A 20227-nucleotide genomic window follows, 5' to 3' on the forward strand; every position below is an offset into this window, starting at 1 on the left:
AACTCATCAAAATCACCACAATTGATAGGTGGGAGCCAATAAGTTTGTTGTGTGATCAGTAAAGTTGATTGGTTATACCTGAGCAAGTTTACAAATGCAATTGTAAGGGGTGGGGGTGTCCGAATGTAGCACGTGTCAATTCAGATTGCGTGGCACTGTAGTATGTTTATTTAATGTTTGAATCCATATAAAAATGGAATAATAAAATCTAATGAGGCATTCCTCATATGACATTTTAGTTCACAAATCTCCCTGTTCATTTCCTTTAAGACAGGACCTTTCACTCTCTTTGGAAAACACTGTCCAGGGTTGTGTACCGCTCTGATTAATAATCTAGCTAATGCAGTCGGCAGTGACATTCTGAGGATTTGTGACTTAGGTAACACTTTCACTTTTGTGAGGTTAACCCCCCCACCCCAGGTTTAGAAAACACTTCATGCTAGAGTCGAACCAACAGTTAAGATATTAGTTTTTAAAGGTACACATTTTGTGTTTAGTCTGGCTCAGATTTGTATTGAGCTGTGGCTCAACTAACGGTGTTTTGGGCGATGCACTCCATTTGCTTAGAATAAAGTTTCCTGGTACAAGCAGTGCCTTTGTGTGGTCTGAGATTTCTTTTTTAAATGTTCATTTTCAGAATGACAGCAACATTGCCGCTGTTGTGGTAACAATGCATTCCACTCAACTGCAGCTGCGTAGATTCATCCACATTTGCTTAGTGGACTGATAATAAGTAAAGAGGCAGTAAATTGGACAGTGTGTGATAAACGTCTGCAGATGTGAAATCACATATCTTGGGGCATCACTGCACTCCACATATTTCAAAGCCCTTTCATTCATTTTCCTGGGACACTCAAATATTGAATATTTCAAAAGTAGAGGAAAACAAGCACTCAGCACTGTCAGTCTGTAGCCACGCCCACTTGAATGACATCCTCGGTAGGCCACGCCCCGCTCACCTGTCCGCCAGGTTCTGCGAGAGAGAAGGGAAGCTGGGTGAGTTTGTTCCGCGGCTTTTTGTGGATTTTTATTATTATTCCTTTATTCGAATACAGAAAAAAAAATTAATGTAATTATGTAGTGTACACCTCGCAGTATGTGGTAAAACATTTGAATGGGGAGTTAAATATCAATTTTTCACTGTTTCGTTAACAATGCTTCTCTTAATTTTAACAAACCGCTTGTGTTTCACACACAATGTGTGTATTCCTTATACACCGATGAAAAGCTCTGTTGCAGCAGTAAAGACACTGCAGTATTGGCAGAATGAATCTCGCTTTTCCGTGTTTCTTATCTTTTATCTTGTTTAATCTTTCTTAATCAGACACCTCATTAACATTGCTCACAAAATCAAGCGAGTGCGTTTATCCAAACCGAAAGCAGCCCACCTAGAACTGGGTAAAGTTATTTAAATATTTTACAGAGTATTTTATTTGATTATGTTGTATGTCTGTGGTACACACGCTCCGTTTGCAACAAATACTTATAAATTTAAATTGTCTCTAAATTCTAAATTCTGCTGTTTTTCTGTTTTCAGTTTAGCAGTTTCGGGCTGGACTACAAAACGGGGGTATAAGCGTGAGTATAAACATTTTTTTCATTTCCTTACAAGTCTTTAATTGAAATAAATTGTGCGTTATCTGTCCTGGTGAAAACGCAGTTTTCTACTAAGAAACTCGGGTTTAAATTATCGTCTAAATGTGTTCTTGTGTTTCCAGTTTGGAGTCTTCGGGCAGGACAAGCTTGACTCAGCTGCTGGAATTATCTATGTAAGTATAAACCTTTTTATTCGTTTACATGAATCATATTGAAGTACAGCATACTTCTAACTTGTTGGAAAAATTTGATCCACCTTGTCATAAGAAGATTCAAACTAGGAGATAATACATTTCTCCAGGGCAGAAGTGGTTTTGACCCGACAGCACTGTAGGTTGTAGGTTTGCTGTTTATAGGAATCATTTTCTGCCAAAAGTGCGATCACTTGACTTTTTTTGATGGGCATAATACATCTTCGTAAGAAATCGTTTTGTTTTCCAAATTGCATCACAATGGAGCCTATAAAGATTTGGATTAGTTGTTCGTGTGTTAACTCAGCTTTTTCAGAACATTTTGAATGTTAATCAAAAAGGAAATCGTAAAAAAAAACAGTAGAATGTGGTAGTTTCTATTTAATCGATACACTATAGCTTTATTGAATGTTCTGTGCCTTCGATATTCTCACACTTTAAATGCAAGCCTGATTTCTTCAATAGCCTGCTAAACAGGAACGTTACCCGTTACACCAGGTTAAGCGCTTTATTCCAACTGTAGATCTTTTTAAACTCATCTTCTGGACCTGTCGGTTAGCTCGATCTAGTTTAATAATAAATTATATATAATAATTTCGAGAAAGCACCGCTAATACTGATTTCTCTTGTTTTGCAGGAAATTTAACGAAGTTCCAGTCTTCATTCTGATCGCTGCCTCGACAAATCCCTTGGAGAAACAGTAATGTGCCGTATGTTTCTGTGCTTTTCCGTGTACTGTAGTTGCGTGCAAATCTTTTTGTACACTGTTTATTTGTAAAAGCTTTTAGCGTAAATGTATCCGTGCTTTGACACTTTAAATCCATGTTACTTTTCACTTCAGATCCTGTGGATCTGTCGTATGTAATGGAATGCGTTGTTTAACGTTGCATGCTAATGTTTTTGTACTCTGCTTACTTGTAAAAAGTCTTTAGTGTTAATGTAGCCTTGCTTTGACGCTTTGTAATTTAAAAGGTGTTAATTTTCATTTCGAATCTGTGCATCGCTCGTACTGGAATGCTTTGTTTTGTATGCAACTTTCGCTCAATAAATTGTTGATTGGAGTTTGATGTGTTTTGTTGTTTCTGTTCTCATGCAGAGTTCCGTACACCCTTGGTCCTGAAAAAGCCCGGTGTTGGTGAGTTTTTTGGCGGAGAGACTTTACTAACAGTTTCCGAGAAGCGATGCGAAGGGCTGTTTTTTCCTTGTTGTCACTGACCGCAAGGGGACACCCTATCGCTTTGTGACTTGGAAACTGCAGAGGCTACCCCCTTGTTAAGTCTGTCCAGATTTTCCCGCCAAAAAACTTAGTATATACCGGGGCTCTTGCAGGGCGTGGTCTCTCCCATCAATCAAACCCAGCCCCGTCTACTCCTCTTTTTGGAGAGAGGGGCTGGGTGATTGACTGCAGCTCTAGCCAAGCCCACTCACTCCCAGCAGCAGGGGAAGGCAGGTTGGTGATGGCCTAGGTCCCTGCAGAGAGGCAGGGCTCCTGGTGTGGACTTAGAAGTCTGTTGGTTGCAAGCTGTGACTGATAGGCTGAGTCCGCCCTGGGTGCCTCCTCTCTCTCGGGCCAAAGCCACCTCCAGCCCGTCTTCCTCTCAGCTGGGAGTGAGGGGGCTTGGCTAGAGCTTCCCTCCCTTCTCCTCCCCTAGGGGCTGTACCTCGGCTCCCTCCTAGGGACCCTAACCCCCCAGAGACTATCTAAAAAGGCGGGAAAATCTGGAGCGACTTAAAAAGGGGGTAGCCCCCGCAGTTTCCAAGTCACGATGCGATAGGGTGTCCCCTTGCGGCCGTGGCGCAAAGTACAGAACAACCCATCGCATCGCTTCTCGGAAACTGATTGCTCTCTCCAGATTTTGCAGCCAAAAACTTACAGCAGTGAGACACCAGCCCCGAGCAAACCCTCCCAACACCTTGAAAAAATAGCAGACAATTCAGAAAATGCAAATGAACGGTTTTTATTTCACAATGCACAGCACATACAGTAGCAGCAGTCAACAGGGAACAGTTTAACAACATAACGCCATTAAGAGCAAGATACAACACTGAATCGGTACATGACAGGCACTGTTGTCAAAAATAACATTCAAGGAAAAGCACACATTGTCAAGAAAAACTTGCCAACGCACGACGAGTTGCTGGAGTGGATACGATTTCAACGGAGCGCTGAGGATGAGGGGCCGCAGAACTGAAGACAAAAGAAAAAACACCAAGTTAACAAAATACGGGCTTTGCAGAATGGATTCACTTGATGTGCTAAATAAAAGTTAATAAACCTTTAAACATGGTGCTTGAATAAAGATGTATACAAACACGATGAAATGCAATGAGAAAATAACAGATTAAATGAGAAAGCAAAGATAGATCCCTGTCCCGCTACTCCAAAAAACTCCAGAACATACGTTCAGCCACATAAGAATTCAATTCCACTGAAGAACCAGCCTCTTAAGGGTTTGTTTTTCCATTCAACAAAAGCACAACGAAACGAAAAGCAGCAATGTAGTTAATATATGCCTGTTCCGGGAAAGAATGTGTGAAAAAGCAGGCACAACGTTATTCTTAACGAGTTACACAAATATTAATAGTATAGCGGAAGGTAGGAATATAACTTACCGTTAAAAAACACTTTTCATAACTGGTATCCCGTTCTTGAAATCCGTTTGGCACCTGGAGAAATGAAAAGCTAACGAATTAGTCAGTTTAATCTTGACAATTTTTGTTAGCATTTCGGAACAAAAAACGTTCTTATAGTCCCAGGCCGCAAAAGGATATTACACAGCAAAGGACTTTAAAAAGCAAATATTTGAAGAAAAACTACAGCCCCAGACACCTAGAAATACCATATTTTAAAAACATACAATGAAAGTTCAGTGCAAGATGGTATAAGAAACTTTATACAAACTTTTCAAACATCGAGAGCACGCCAAAACGGACAGAACACTCATTTGGCCTTCCTTAAACACAAAGAAAAGAGAAAAACAAATACAATTAACAACAAAATACTTTCATCTTGATTTCCCAAAACTTAAATTTAAATTTTGCACTTAAAATCAGAAAATTCAAAATAAAACGCAAACGCACCTCGAGCCGCCCCAGCTCGTCCCGCCGCCATCTTGCCGAGCGCACCTGTGGAACAGGTGGACGGGGCGTGTCCGCTGAGGAAGGTCACTCTGGAGGCGGGCTCCGGTCCTGACGGACAGCTGCGGATTCTGTTACAAGGGCTTCAACACTGACGTTACTGGAGATACATAGAAGCTTCAGCTCACCAGATCATACATAAAGTATATATCGGCTAAGAATTTTCGGACGACCTAGTACAGCGACATTCCCCCAACGACGTTTATCGGGATCGTTTAGCTTGCGGCCAGCTGAATCAAGAGGAATGTGCTGGATAGGGACCCCTGCCGCTCCTAGTTAGGACTGCACCTCTCTTTCACTGCTAGTGCCACACCCGTCCTGCAGGTGTCTCAGTGGTATAAGGGGCTGCTTTTTAGAATTCAGTTCATTACTAATCATTCATAAAGGACTTAAACCCCCCATTTTCCCCTGTTTTGGAGGGCCCCGAAAATGGAACCCCCAAAACGGCCGGCGTGGTAGAGAACAGCCACTTCCACAAACTCACCCCGACAGCACGAGAGCTACACCCGGGGCTTCGATCTCACACTGACGGGGAGGCTCGGGGCTCGTCTTTAACTCCCCAGCGTCTCTGGGAGTCGATCCAATTGTCTGGACTTTAGAAAGTGCCCGATGGGTTAGCCCACGGAGCCACCAGGCCGGCCACGCTGAAGACCGCCCATGTGACTCTCTTATTCAGTCTTAAGCCAAGTCACACTTCCGAGACGAGGCGGTTTAAAGCCTTAAGGCTAATGAGACGCTTTTGTAATGTATTTTTCTAGGCTTTTTGTGCAACTGGTCACTACTTGCTTATCTTTTCTAATAATGGTGAAAAATAAAGTATCACAATTTGCAGTAGAGTTGGAGGAGCCTGTATGTCGTGTTTCAGACGTGAAGCCTGACAGGTTAAGATGTTCATGTTTCTTTCATTCTTTTAACAATATGTCTGAAATGATTCTAAAAACAACTGTTTTCTAAAATAAATGAGCGATTCAATTAATCTAAATGTTTTATATCCCAGCTGGTGTTTGGGTAGAATAGCCCTTAAGTTCCTTTATACTAATAGTTGTCGCAACATTATCCATGTATATTTCCACGGGCTTTTGACAAGGTTCCATATACTGTATTATATACGTTTAGTCCTTCAGAGAAAAGATGGAAAAATCCAAAGCGATGTCTATAAATACAATGGGAACAAGTGTATGGATTGAAAACAGAATAAGATGTAATAAGTAGTTTTGCAATCAGTGGAGCATCACATCTCTCCTTATTACTGTTAGAGATGCTATATGCTCCTATCTGATATACTAGAAGAAAGTTACTTTAGTAAAGTGCAAGGAGTGCAGGTGGTGAACTAGTGGAAGCAGTGTGCAGCAGGTATCCGGGTGTTTCATATTAACTCAAAACTGAAATCTCTATGATAGTGCAAATTCATTTTCATGAATCAAGTCATCAAAATTCTACATGTCATAGACTGTACACACAGGTTATGCAGTGAAAGGTGGGGGTACCACTGTCAATGAGTGATGTACAGTACAGTAATCACAGGTGAGACTGACTGTCAGACAGCAGAAGTTTATTCGTACTCCATGATTCAAAGCTAAAAGACGGGAATTATGAAACTGTTTGTGGCGCAAGGTTGACGCTAATTTCTAACCCTTTACTATTCATGATCTGAATCCTTTTGGATGAATAAAATATCTGTTAATTGAGTTGAAAACAATTCGTAAATGTCTGTTAAAGTTTCAAAGGTACTTCATTAGCGGCACAGTCAAAAGTATGGAGTGGGATTGTACTCCTGATCACTCGTTTTTGAGAGACTGTGTGTTCAGTGCGGAGACGGCCAACTCCAAGATCCAGTCCGTGTTTTAGTTATTTCCAAACAATTAAAAGTCAGGTGTGATTAATCTTGTATCAGCCTTCAATTGGTCTCCAATTAAACTGGTTCTGGCAGCTGTATTGCGTCTTTGCCTTTAAGTAGCGGCTTTGCGCCCATTGCAATGTTTCATTTAATCTGGGCATCAGAATATCGGATAAAGTTTCTCTGTGTTCGCACAGGAACAGTTCAAAATTAAATCGGGGATTGAGTAACTAGAAAAGCGAATTCGTCGCTGTCCAAGAACCGTTTAATTAAAGCTAAACCAACAACTTTCGTACCTCTAAAAAGGGTGGAATGAATACAGTGTATCTTTTTTTGTTACTATTTAATCCTGCTACCTATATTTGTAATGCTTTGTCAGGTCCGTTACTCGTGTTTCGACAGGACTCATTTAATGCAGTTTCTCCTCTCCAGCTCCCCAGCCTTCCTGTCCTCTACAACCGTATGAAGGCCGAAGCGTGAAACTGGGGAGATGAGCGGCGAATTCGAAGGTGAGAGAATCCGGCTGGTCTGCTCTTGGCTTCAAGTTAAAAGAGCTTTGTGTTTGTACTTGGAGAAATCTCGGAAGCGGTCGACTTTTCTTCCTGCGAATAAGCCGCTTACTTCTGCCTTCAAAAAGTGGTGCAACCTTTGTATCGGCTGTGGCGAGAGGCCGAAACGTGTGACTAAAGGTATTAAAATGTGAAACGCTTTCTCTCCTGTGTTCAAGCGGCAGGTGATCCCGGAGAGCAGCCGGACTCACCTCGCGGTCCCAGGTTACCCACCGTCTTTCCGGCTGTGTCCTGAAAGAGCAGCGTTTCCTCTCCCGGGGCTCCAGACTGCGGACCGCCTGAGCAATGTTCAATACTGACTAATAACGGCTGGATTCGTTAAGCCTGTATAGTTTATTTTTGAATAAACTAATGTATTACAGGATTTTCTTAATGACTGAATTTCGAGGTGGGGTTAATGTACCTGAGGGTTACCTCATCTAGGACTAGCGAGTTTCCATGTGCGATCTTCCCATCTCTTTAAAGAGCCTACAGCTACTTCTCTTGTCGCTGCAGGCTGTTCACGGTGCCCGTCGGTCATGAAGCTAGGTGCTTCATCTTCCTCTTTATGTACTGCATCAGCTTCTTTCCTGCAACTTGATTGTAAAACCCCAGTTGCTTGTATGTGCACAAAAGGATCCTGCCTGTGAACAAGCACCTGCTTACTAACAGAATGATCTTGCATCATAATTCTGGTAAAATACACTCTCAATCCTGCAGTCCTCTATTAGAAAATATTGCTCTTGGCCAAACTGGTGTAGGCAGTAATACAGATCTGGAGGAGCAGCTCCAGCCTTAACTGCCTTGAGCTCTACTTGTGGCAGGTGTGTAGTCCTGTTAACATGTAGACTGCTGAGCAGCTAAAGGCAGGAAGGAGAAGGGCCTCCTGTGTTAATTGTAAAGTGCTCTGTGTAGAAATGGTTAATGTGTTATTGACCAGAATTTGAAAGAGACTGCAAACAAGTTGGGGAGCTTAATGTGCTTTCCTGTGGCTTAGCTCACCATGTGAAAAATCACCACAGCACTGTATGAGCAAATCAGACTGTCTTCTGAAAGAGCATTACATGGTTAATCAGGAGCTTATGGGGTGCTGAACACACACCCCCATAATCTGCTGTGCAACACTATAGTTCTGGACACTCTTCCACATGTACGTAGATATTTTGAGGACAGACCCATGAACTGAAGCAATTTAACTTTTAAAGATTGACAGGAGCATGTTAAAAAGAAGCACTTGGGAACTCTTCAAACATTTAATGATCAGTCAGTGACAGAAAAAATAAAGTTAACATTCAAAGAATTAACAATGATGCAGAATCCAACTCAACTTTTCATCAAAGCAATATGTATTCTTCACTACTTTAGGGCATATATTTAACAAATGTAAATCAACATCCATCTCCATCCAATTCTCCAAGAGATCTGTACAGTACCCACAGCATAGACACAACCAGGAAGAAACTGGACTTTACTCAGAAAAAGACAAATATAAGAAAACCATTCTTAGTTTACATAGTAAGCCAGTTTACATTTCCTCTTTTTTCACAAAACATGAAACACTGAACTACTGTATGAACAGATTATTTGAAATGCAACAGACAAAGAGATTCAAGTTTCAACATTTTTTACTCCAGGTGCAGAGCTGTTACTGAACATGGAGAATGTGTATCAAGTGATAGAATGATCACTGTATTGTTTTCCTAACAAATCAATCTTTTTATATCAACATTTGTTCCAGAAACTGGGAATGTGAATTTTTTTAATCCACTGAAAGAGAAAACCCTGCATCATAACTCCCTGCGAACGATGTAAGAAACTGCTGTTAAGAGTGACCTCTGCAGACTGTGTTGACTTTCCAGGTGTCCTCATGATCCTCACAGCTCAGGGACTCAGGGTAAAGGCCTGTGCTCGTCAGCACTGCTGAGAATTGAGAAATACAATCATTAAACCCTGGAAATAAAAATCATTTTTCCCCATCAATAAATCCGAAAACAGATTTCACTACGTGACAAGGTTACCTAGAACTAAAACTCCCATATAACAATTTTGTGTGCATTTCATAAATAGGAACTGATACTGAAAATCATTACAAGCCTAAATCTCAGTCTGTTTCACAAAAGTAAAGGTTAACAACCTGCCCAACGTCCCTCTGTATTACTCAGATAGTAACTGGCCTTTGCAGGGTAGTTTTACACTGACCCAGAGGACGTACAGTATATACACACACATACAGACACATCTGTTTAACTGCAGATTCAAATACAATTCCCAAAGTTCAAAAGAAGTATCAACAGGTTTTCTGTAGTGTCAGCAGCAGGGAGGGACAGCTGCTCAAGGCCAGAGGAAAATATAATCAATACAAAGCCTATTGTTTAATCATTGTGTATGAAGAATTATATTGCTGTGGATAAAGGCATATTATGAGCTCAAATAATGATGATAAAACAAACTGCCAGACAAACCCAACCCAATTAAAGCAGTCTAGAATAACAGTACACATGCCAGTGATGGATTTCTGCTCTGACAATGCGGCCCCAAAATCATACCATTCATGTTCATAAAAAGCTTTTATCTGGCTGTATAAGGGAAGGTTGGAATTAACGTGCTTAGTACAGTAGTAAGCCAAGGAGCATGTTAGCAATACTGAACACAGATAAAACTCCAAGAGTATCAGTGACAGTGACCTGTGTGATCCCTGTATAACCCAGGATATTTAAAATATACTTCAGGGGTAAAGAGGTGTATTTTGTAAAACAGAAAATGTTACACACCTAAAGTATATACTGTATGAAGACAAAATGGGGTCTCCCAAAAATGTCTTTGTACTCGGGCTTTGGTGTGGAAATTCTGGGTCACAGGGAAGAGCGTCACCTACTCGTTCACAGTTTATAAGCTAACAGACGTGTGAATAACAGAAAATGCTTTTTCATAACATTTTGGAAGTCAATGAAGGAAATTCACCACAGTTACAGAAGACCTACAGCTCTTTAAGAACCTTTAACAGCTGTACTGATAAAGTACTCCTCACCCCACAGGAGTCCAGGGCACTTCACCGACAGGAGGGGACACACTTCACCCACCCCTCAGTGCAGCTCTCCTGGGTCACTGACTTATATGTAGCAGCAGCTCAGTCACCACGAACCAGGTGGAGGAGTGAGAACAGACTGCGAAGGAATTGAACAGGTGATTTCAGGAGGTCAGACTTGCTGTGAAAAATAGAAGCATAAAAGTAATGTCAGGCTTTACATCAAAAATTGAAAAGCTAGACTTTAAATTGAAATATGTTGCACTTAGGTGATAGGTATTCAATGGAAACTACAAAGTGTGATACCATGGGGGTTACAATTATCTGTCGGTTCGATTAGTAAATGGTATTTGAGACCAGTTAAACAAGTCTTTATTTTATAGGGAAAAGTATGTGGAAAAAAACAGGATTCATTTCCAGCTGGTTGGTATATTCTGAAAAAGCAACTTCTATATTGAGGACAGTGGTATACCCTGTTAAAAAAAAAGACTAAACCAACACTGTGGGAAACAGTTCTTCCCATTCAGTACTGTGCCTCTAGCAGCATCACAAAAGTGATAAAAACAGAAATTCATAGTTTAGAACAAAGTGATGTGAAACTAAACATTAAACATTTACCTTCCTTGGGTAACTGTTTCACAGTCCTGAATATCAAGAATATTCACGCATTCTACCAGTGAAGGAGGTGGACAGAGCTTTAGCTACAGAAGTGAAGCTGTTATTTTACAAAATGCTTTACATTAGACATGGGGCTTTGAGCAAAAGAACCTGGATTATAAAACACAGGTTGTGTGTCAGCAGAGCAGAGATACTCTTACCTGCATTGTGGCAGCTGTGTCCTCTAACAAGCTCAGTGTGCAGGATCTCTTCTTCCCAGAAGCAGCAGCCTTCAGGTCTGAAATAAACCACGATGCACACACTCTCCATTAAAACTGGAGGGAGACCTTTCATTAGAAAGTGAACACTATAAGTTTCAGATTCTCTTAGAGAGTGAACACTGTCACAGAAATAGGCATTTCTAAATTCTCTCACCTCACTTGCACGTTCTTGGCATTCTGTATAAATATCTAGGTTAAGGGACTGTTTGCTCAAATTCCTGATATGGAGGAACAGGGTTTTCTCCATTTTGTATTTTGTGCCTGTATGGTGGCTGGATCATCCCTACAGTTTATTGGACTGCCTGAATGGAAAAGCCTTACAGCACGTTTAATGGTCTGTTAAGAGTTTTACAGCTCGGCATCAATGTGAAAGCCTGCTTCAAATGTAGCCAATAGCTAACTACATTTTTTTGGTCAATTAATAACGGCACGTTTAAAAATGCAATCAATTCTATTCCTTTAAAACATTCATACTGTAGCTTGTAAATGACACTTTCTTAATTTATAATGCAGTTACTTGACTCATAATTAAAAATCTTCTCCTGCTTCAATGAGCACTAACACTAACACTAACAATTGTGTGCTGCTTGTACACACTGTGGTGCCCGCACCGTAAAACACAGCTCCTGGGTCTTTTAGCAGTTAAATCGAAACCTACGTGTTTACCCAGAAAAAACACACCGGTTGAAGTACACCATACAAGATACATACGATAAACTTTTAATTATGTCTACATGCTTTTATACATAACGTTTGCTAAAGGTAGATTGTGTTGGCAAACATGGTACATAAAATAAGAGCTCTGCTTTAATACGTTCGAGGCGATTATAACGCTAAGACGTGATGACATAAAAATGATTAAGACGTTAGAAGGTTGCCTTCTATTTAACTTAAAATGTGTCCGTCCTTCTACCAATTCTGTACTTTAAAAAACTTAAAACATACCCTCTCTCAGGAGGAGTATATAAAGATGGTCACCCAGCGTTGTCACCGGCTATCTAGAAAATGATTTGATTGGTTGTCGTGTCAGGCCAATAGGACCAATAGAAACAGCTCCTCCGTATATGAAAGTCTGACCAATAGGAAATACCAATAGGTACTCCAGCCCACCCCCTCCCCACTTTGACGATAGAGCTTGTATTTGGTTTCCAAACTTTGCACAATAAAAACCATCACCTTCTCATCCGGAAGCAGATCTGGAAAAAACCATGTACCTTATTCCCATCTTAAGCACGTCTGAGCATACTCGGGACTAGTACAGCATATGGAAATCCAAGCAGTTACTGCAAGTGGTGTGTAAGAGCTTTTATCATTTGGGTAATGGGCCGGGGGGTGATTTCCAGAAAGATGAAAGTGTAGGGGTGTTAACCCTGTTTTCCTCCCTAAATTCAGTCTAGATTAATCACCTGTGCTTGTTAATACTCCCCTTTATTCAATGTATCCCTTCGCTACCTGGTAGAGAGTGTGGGTGAAGAGTGATTGGTGGGTCACACCAGGTATTTCCAAGTAGATTCCTGCCAATATAGAAACTTCAGGAGGAAAAGCACCATCAACACAACAAAAACTTATGCTTCTGTTTTGCACAGTACTGAAATTACTACAGTGGTCATGAAGATGAGACTATTTGATCTACAAATGTTTAGGTACAGCTCTGGTGTCTCAGTCTAGTTATTTCCAAGAAGCTATCTGTAACTAATGGAAGGCTTATGAAGTATTCCAGGTTTTGCACAGTTAGAGTATTACTACAGCACAGCAGTCAAGATAGGAGTTAACAGGACCCAGCCTGTTCCCCAACAGCTGCTGCAGAGTAGTTTAGCTGGTATTTCAGAAGTATGAGGACTCCACACTGAAATCCCCACCAGAAGCAGTCTTCAGCTACTATAATCTCCCATAGAGGGGTTTTCTACAAAAGGTTAGACCAGAGCAGGGGTCTCCAGTCCTCCTGATGGAGGAAAAAAAAAAAAACCCAATAAGTCACCCACTCTCTTACTAGGTGCACTGGGAAAAGTTACTCCATTTAACTTTGATCACTGGTAGGTGCTTCTTACCAGGGGCAATCTGCTGCTAGCTAGTATAGATTCAGCTCAATTTAGAATACCTGTAAGTCCAGATTATAGAAAGTTCTTTCCCCAAAAGCAGTTTGAGAGTCCCAGGTTAGACCTGACCCTCCCTTATAGTTCCAAGTAGCCAGTGAACATAACAGATGTTATTACACTTGGATTTCTGTCTGTTAGATAGCAAGGTTATAATTCTGTTGTTTTGCTTAACTACTCCATATGACTTTGTGGAGGCAAATAAGTTATCAAGTAGAAGCAAGACCTAATGAATACTTAATCCAATCAGTATATCCCCACTACCAATCCTTATGGGAATTAGGATGGACAATTGGCAGCAGGTGGCAATGCTGCCTAAAAACCAATCCTGAAGGAGTATTACCCTTGCATTGATCTCCAGATCAAAGCATCCAAGATGATTCTGGTGTTCTGGTACCACCGAAGATAGAGCTCACTGTATAAGGTAATGGCTGTATATATATATATAAAAAAAAAAAAGACCTAGACACCTTTATTTTATTGCATTGACAAAGCAATTACATAAACAGGACTAAACACTTGACAGGTCAGATCACACAAATACCAGCTTTGTTCTTCATCCCATCCTCTCTCTGGAGCTTCAGCTCCCAGTGAAGAACAGGGCTCAAGGTAGGGTAGCATCCAAAGCACCTCTTAAAAGGGGAAAAAAAAAATAAATCAAATCAATGCATCTCACAAGACCTGAGGAGCCATCATTGAAAGACTCCCACACTATCTCATAGGCTTATCCAGTGCCTTATACATTGTGATGAAGCGCATTTTAGCACAGAAGGACAGGGTTGTTTGACTGCCACTTAATTTCTCCCATTTAAGGAGCCAAGCCCTGTTATTTCTCCCTTAGTGTCTATAGTTCATGTATTCCAGAGACAAGCTGCTTCCAGTTATACCTATAGGAAGACCCCCAATGTGAAAGCCTAAAAGCTTAGTCCTTTAGAATAGGACTCTTGTGGCAGAGACATGAGTGATGGAAACCTATCTTGCAAGACCAAACAATACTGTACATACTCATGAACCCTCAGTTTAGTAGACAAAAGGAAGAGAAATAGACCTTGGACAGGGCTAAAAAAAAAAAAAAGCCACAAACAGTAGCTTTAGTCCCAGAAGCAATAAATAAAACCAGGAGAGGGCAGTAGAAGCTAGACAAATCCAAATCTGAAAGGCAAGAGCAAAAACCAATAAATGGTTTAGTCAGTAAACAAGTGCACCACAGAAGTGAGCAAGGAAGAGGAGAAAGAGGAACCAAAATAGTGATGGCAGAGAAAAGTGATAGGATAATTACTTACAGCATGAGCATTTGAGAATGCAATGCATTATAATCACTTAAAACCACTCCAAAGGCCTTTTTAAAGAGCAGTCAAAACTAACCCTCATTTAAAGGAAGGCTTTAAAAATAGCAGAAGCCCTCCTAACTCAGATTGTCCCCCTCCCTCATGTTTTTATATGTATAACTGTTCAGCACCACTGACCAGGAGCTCCATCATGGTAGTTTAGCCTCAACTTAAGACTCACCTCAACTTGACAGAAGTCCCACAGATCAGCTAGCTTCTGTAACAGTGCTCTGGCAGAATTCAACAACTCTTCACATCTTATACTTCTCCCCCAAAACACTTCAGAAACATCAAGCCTTCTCCTTCTCCTTCTCCTTCTCCTTCTCCTTCTCCTTCTCCTTCTCCTTCTCCTTCTCCTTCTCCTTCTCCTTCTCCTTCTCCTTCTCCTTCTCCTTCTCCTTCTCCTTCTCCCACTTAAAGTACAAGTTTAATGTGTAGGTATCCCATGCTTCACTTTTATAAGCCTCTTAATCAATTACACAGGCTTAGCTAATTTCACAGGAACCTATCCCAAAGCACTGAAATCCTCATGTGGAATGCCTAGGTGTGTCTAGCTCAATAATGGACACCTGCTTCCAAATCCCGGCCTGCGCAGAAGCCATCTTGGCTCAGAGAAACACTACAGCCAGGGCTTGAGCCAAAATGGCAGGTTCCAGGGAAGCCTTCCAGAGACACTACCACAGTGATTTAACAGAGTTTGCTTAAACATTGTTTCTCGACCTTCCACTATAACTAGATTAAAAGAGAAATATAATTATTTGAATATGTTTTATATATGCATTCCTTTATGCATATACAGATTTTTTTTATTTTAACTCTTAAATCACTTCAGAACCCAATATTATTTCTCTTACTGCGTCAGAACACTTGGCAATGCCTGCTGTGATTTTAAATGGAGCTCTCAGTTAATGTTAAAGTCAGTGCTGCAGACCATTACAAAAATGTGCTTTGCTCTCTGAGTCAACTGTGTTTAAAAATAATCATGATTGATAGAGAGTGTTGTAATTTCAGTTAACAAAGTAGATTAAGGCATTATTTTGAGACACAAAATTTGCCTTCCATTATTTTGGTGCCCTGTATTGGCTGATGATTTGTTAACTGTTTTTTTCCAGTTGAACACCTTCCTGTCACGGATGTCGGAAGGGATGAACCTTGGAGAGGCAGGAGAGCGGAAAAAGACCCATATGCGTAGCGGCGGAACAAGGGATTAGCCCGGGCTCAGCAGTTCAGGAGTCGTATAGAAACCAATGCCATCAGGCAGCAGACGTGGGGCGACCTGGATGCTAGGCGAGTCTCAGGACATCAATGCTGGGTGAAGGTGAATGAGAGACCCGGACATATATAGCCCCAGAAAGAGAGACACCGGAAGGACAGCAAACCACAGGAAACTAGGGACAGGACAAGAGCAGGAGCGCCCTCTGGCTGCAGAGGGCGTGACACCTCCTTCCATTTTCACTGAGAATTGGTCCTTCTGCTTGGTAAGTAGGCAAAACTATCAGGATGACTGTTTTGAATTACCAGTAGAGTCTGAAATAACATCTTATTTGTTTCTGATGATGGTTTTGTTTTTCCTCATGTACTCAAACAACCCCATCACCTATGGGCTTTCATTTTCATCCCTTGATTTCTGTAAATCCTTTTTCCCCTAAAAATGTGGAATTATCATTATTTTCTCCTGGCTTCCCTTACTCAGGCACAACCCCAGTATTAATTAACACCTTTTACTGGTTCTCTACCACTTTGAAAAAGCTGGGGATGGGAAATGGACCATGAACATCTTCCTCCAAAATATATTCATATATTTTCATACATATTCCCTCTTAGAAAGGTCAGAAACTCACAGTACAATAAAGTTCAACCTGCTGACTGTGATTCTGAAACAAATGTTATCTTCCGCATTAAGAAGTGAAAAGTTATGGAATTGCTTGAGATTCATTGAGTCCTCTTTCAGCCCTGAAGCATCTCTCGGCAAACAGTCGGCTTTCTTTGAGGTAGTTCTTCCTCCCTACGGATTTCAGCAGCTTCCGGAGTCTCCGCCTGATTCTCTCGCAGTGTCTGTGATCCTCTGGCTCTGACACTGATCCTGCTCTGGGCCTTTTCAGGGAATTGTTCATCTCCCACCAGGTAGGTTCCCACTCTTCAAAAGGATAGGTGGGTTTGTCTGGTTTAATGAGTGTAGCCATGTAGTCTGGGGTCACTGTGTGAAATATTCTTCCACCTCCTCCTTTGTAAACTCAAGCTTTCTTGATCTTTTATCATATATAATGATTGGGGTAAGGATTAAAGTTACAAATTGGGGTTGCACTGTGGTTAAGAAATTTGAATTTCTTTGAATATAATATGAACTTTGGTACATTGCACTTGTGCTAATGGCTTAAGTACTCCCTGTTAATGCAGTTAACCAGTTAAAAATTAAGTTACAGTAATACAATGTGAGCTACTTTGACACAAACCAATGGAAACATGAAAAGATGTCATGGGGAAGTGTATTTAAAAGATCCTTGCACAAAGAGTTGTGGGAGAATGGCACAGGTGAACCAGTCATTTTGTAGACACCAACAGCTTGTCTTCGTTCAACGGATGTCTGCATGAGATTTTGCAATCAAACTGGTACCAGAAATCAAAAGGACTACGTGGATCAAATACTGTCCTCTCATTTGAACGTTCTCGTTTTCTTGTAATTTCTTAAATTAACACATCAGCGGCAAGACTAATAAGAAATACAGAAGTAGTAAACTGAGTGAATGATAAAAATTTACAGATGAAAAAAAATCTCACTTCTGGGCACAGCTTTAAAATAAATCAAGTTCTACAACAATAAGTGTCTTGCTATGACCTTTAGACCCCACTGCTCGCCAACATATTTCTAACTTCTTTCATTCTTATTCCTCTGGCCCTCAAATACTACGGATAGGTAAGGATAAGATGTATGTTGATGGACATGGGGAAAAAAATAGTTTCAAGTGTTACAAGAGTAACTTGTGTAACTTGTTAACAAGTGTAAGTTGTAACCCATGGGGGCTTCTGGAAATATGCTCGATTTCTTCCACGAGTTTTCAGGCGGAGCTATGAAAAAAAACGCACTGCAACGTCAGCCTGTAGCCACGCCCACTTGCATGACATTGTCTGCAGGCCACGCCCCGCTCACCTGTCCACCAGGTTCTGTGAGAGAGAAGGGAGCTGGGTGAGTTTGTTTCGCTTTCCGTGGATTTTTTTACTTTTCCTTTATTCGTACGTAGATAAAATGTATTTAATTCCTGTAATTATTTAGTCTAAATCTCGTAGTAAAATTGGGTAAAATACTGTTACAATACATATATTCGTTGGGAGCTAAATAGCCATTTTTGCTCTGTCTTTTCTTTTCTAAAGCTCGCCGCGTTTTTAACAAACCGCTACAAAGACAAAGTGTGTATTTTACTTCGAAGAAAAGCTCTGTTGCAGAAATAAAGACACTGCTGTATTCACAGAATGAAAACGTCGCCTTTCCGTATGTTTTTATTTAATGTTTCTTTATCAAACACTTCATACATTTTGCTCACAAAATCAAGCGTGTGCATTTATTCGAAACTAAAGCAGCCTACCAAGAATTACCAAGTAATTTTATTATCTTCCAGAGAAGTTGTGTATAATCTTGTATTTGTGGTAAAACCACCGCTTTAAACTTATACTTATTAATTTAAATACTTTGAATTCTAAATTCCGTTTTTGTGTTTTCAGTTGAGCTTTTTCGGGTTGGATATGATTCGCACTAAATAATGGGAATGTAAGTATAAACACTGTATTTTACTAAGAAACTTGGGTTTACAATATCTTTAGAATGGCGTCTAAATGTGTTCTTGTGTTTCCAGTTTGAAGTTTTTGGGCAGGATAAGCTTGACTCAGCTGCTGGAATTATCTATGTAAGTATAAACCTTTTCATTCGTTTACACGTATCATACTGAAGTACAGCATATACTATACTTCCAACTTGTTGGAAAACGTGATGCACCTTGTCGTAACAAGATTCAATCTAGGATATAAAAGATTTCTCCAGGGCAGAAGTGGTTTTGACCCAACAGCACTGTAGGTTTGCTGTTTATAGGAATCATTTTCTGCCAAAACTGCGATCACTTGAGCTTTTTCGATGCGCACAACGGAGCCTATAAAGATTTGGATTAATTGTTCGTGTGTTAACTCAGCTTTTTCAGAACATGTTGAATGCTAATCAAAAAGGAAATCGTAAAAAAACAGTAGAATGTGGTAGTTTCTATCAATCGATACCACTGTAGCTTTATTGAATGTGCTATGCCTTCGATATTCTCACACTTTAAATGCAAGCCTGATTTCTTCAATACCCTGTTAGACGGGAACGTTACCCGTTACACCAGGTTAAGCGCTTTATTCCAACTGTAGATCTTTTTAAACTCATCTTCTAATGTCAGGTAGCTCGATCTAACTAGTTGGGATGATTACGAGAAAGCACCACTAATACTGATTTCTGTTTTGCAGGAAATGCAACGAAGTTTCAGTCTTCATTCTGGTCGCTGCCTCGACAAATCCCTTGGAGAAACAGTAATGTGCCGTATGTTTCTGTGCTTTTCCGTGTACTGTAGGTGCGTGCAAATCTTTTTGTACACTGTTTATTTGTAAAAGCTTTTAGCGTGAATGTATCCGTGCTTTGAGACTTTGTCATTTAAATCCATGTTACTTTTCACTTCAGATCCTGTGCATCTGTCGTATGTAATGGAATGCGTTGTTTAATGTTGCATGCTAATGTTTTTGTACTCTGCTTACTTGTAAAAAGTCTTTAGTGTTAATGTAGCCTTGCTTTGACGCTTTGTAATTTAAAAGGTGTTAATTTTCACTTCTAATCTGTGCATCGCTCGTACTGGAATGCTTTGTTTTGTATGCAGTTTTCGCTCAATAAATTGTTGATTGGAGTTTGATGTGTTTTGTTGTTTCTGTTCTCATGCAGAGTTCCGTACACCCTTGGTCCTGAAAACCCCGGTGTTGGTGAGTTTTTTGGCGGAGAGACTTTACTAACAGTTTCCGAGAAGCAATGCGAAGGGCTGTTTTTTCCTTGTTGTCACTGACCGCAAGGGGACACCCTATCGCTTTGTGACTTGGAAACTGCAGAGGCTACCCCCTTGTTAAGTCTGTCCAGATTTTCCCGCCAAAAAACTTAGTATATACCGGGGCTCTTGCAGGGCGTGGTCTCCTCCCATCAATCAAACCCAGCCCCGTCTACTCCTCTTTTTGGAGAGAGGGGCTGGGTGATTGACTGCAGCTCTAGCCAAGCCCACTCACTCCCAGCAGCAGGGGAAGGCAGGTTGGTGATGGCCTAGGTCCCTGCAGAGAGGCAGGTCTCCTGGTGTGGACTTAGAAGTCTGTTGGTTGCAAGCTGTGACTGATAGGCTGAGTCCACCCTGGGTGCCTCCTCTCTCTCGGGCCAAAGCCACCTCCAGCCCGCCTACCTCTCAGCTGGGAGTGAGGGGGCTTGGCTAGAGCTTCCCTCCCTTCTCCTCCCCTAGGGGCTGTACCTCGGCTCCCTCCTAGGGACCCTAACCCCCCAGAGACTATCTAAAAAGGCGGGAAAATCTGGAGCGACTTAAAA

At 41.0% G+C, this 20227-nt stretch overlaps 5 long non-coding RNA genes across 6 annotated transcripts; 3 read left to right on the plus strand and 2 right to left on the minus strand.

The window, feature by feature from the left end:
• Positions 1–1129: 1129 nt before the first annotated feature.
• Positions 1130–2848, plus strand: LOC107075629 (uncharacterized). Its single transcript, XR_001477146.2, has 3 exons — positions 1130–1578; positions 1719–1769; positions 2425–2848. It is a non-coding gene; the product is annotated as an uncharacterized lncRNA (long non-coding RNA).
• Positions 2849–3729: 881 nt separating this feature from the next.
• On the minus strand, positions 3730–5027 carry LOC138224676 (uncharacterized). The gene is made up of 4 exons (XR_011183117.1): positions 4869–5027; positions 4690–4741; positions 4401–4454; positions 3730–3975 (listed from the first exon to the last, which is right to left on the minus strand). It is a non-coding gene; the product is annotated as an uncharacterized lncRNA (long non-coding RNA).
• Positions 5028–6930: 1903 nt separating this feature from the next.
• On the plus strand, positions 6931–8334 carry LOC107075625 (uncharacterized). The gene is made up of 3 exons (XR_001477140.2): positions 6931–7085; positions 7195–7271; positions 7490–8334. It is a non-coding gene; the product is annotated as an uncharacterized lncRNA (long non-coding RNA).
• Positions 8335–13648: 5314 nt separating this feature from the next.
• LOC107075617 (uncharacterized) lies at positions 13649–15011 on the minus strand. 2 transcript variants are annotated; one of them, XR_001477123.2, is made up of 3 exons: positions 14816–15011; positions 13851–13938; positions 13649–13737 (listed from the first exon to the last, which is right to left on the minus strand). It is a non-coding gene; the product is annotated as an uncharacterized lncRNA (long non-coding RNA). The 2 variants fall into 2 exon arrangements; XR_001477125.2 differs by having other exon boundaries at positions 13649–13721; positions 14816–15010.
• A 3023-nt stretch (positions 15012–18034) lies between these two features.
• LOC107075628 (uncharacterized) lies at positions 18035–19503 on the plus strand. The gene is made up of 4 exons (XR_001477145.2): positions 18035–18121; positions 18352–18397; positions 18483–18533; positions 19123–19503. It is a non-coding gene; the product is annotated as an uncharacterized lncRNA (long non-coding RNA).
• Positions 19504–20227: the final 724 nt, after the last annotated feature.

Source organism: Lepisosteus oculatus, chromosome 23 (assembly GCF_040954835.1).
Source record: "Lepisosteus oculatus isolate fLepOcu1 chromosome 23, fLepOcu1.hap2, whole genome shotgun sequence".
NCBI classification, from domain to species: domain Eukaryota; kingdom Metazoa; phylum Chordata; class Actinopteri; order Semionotiformes; family Lepisosteidae; genus Lepisosteus; species Lepisosteus oculatus.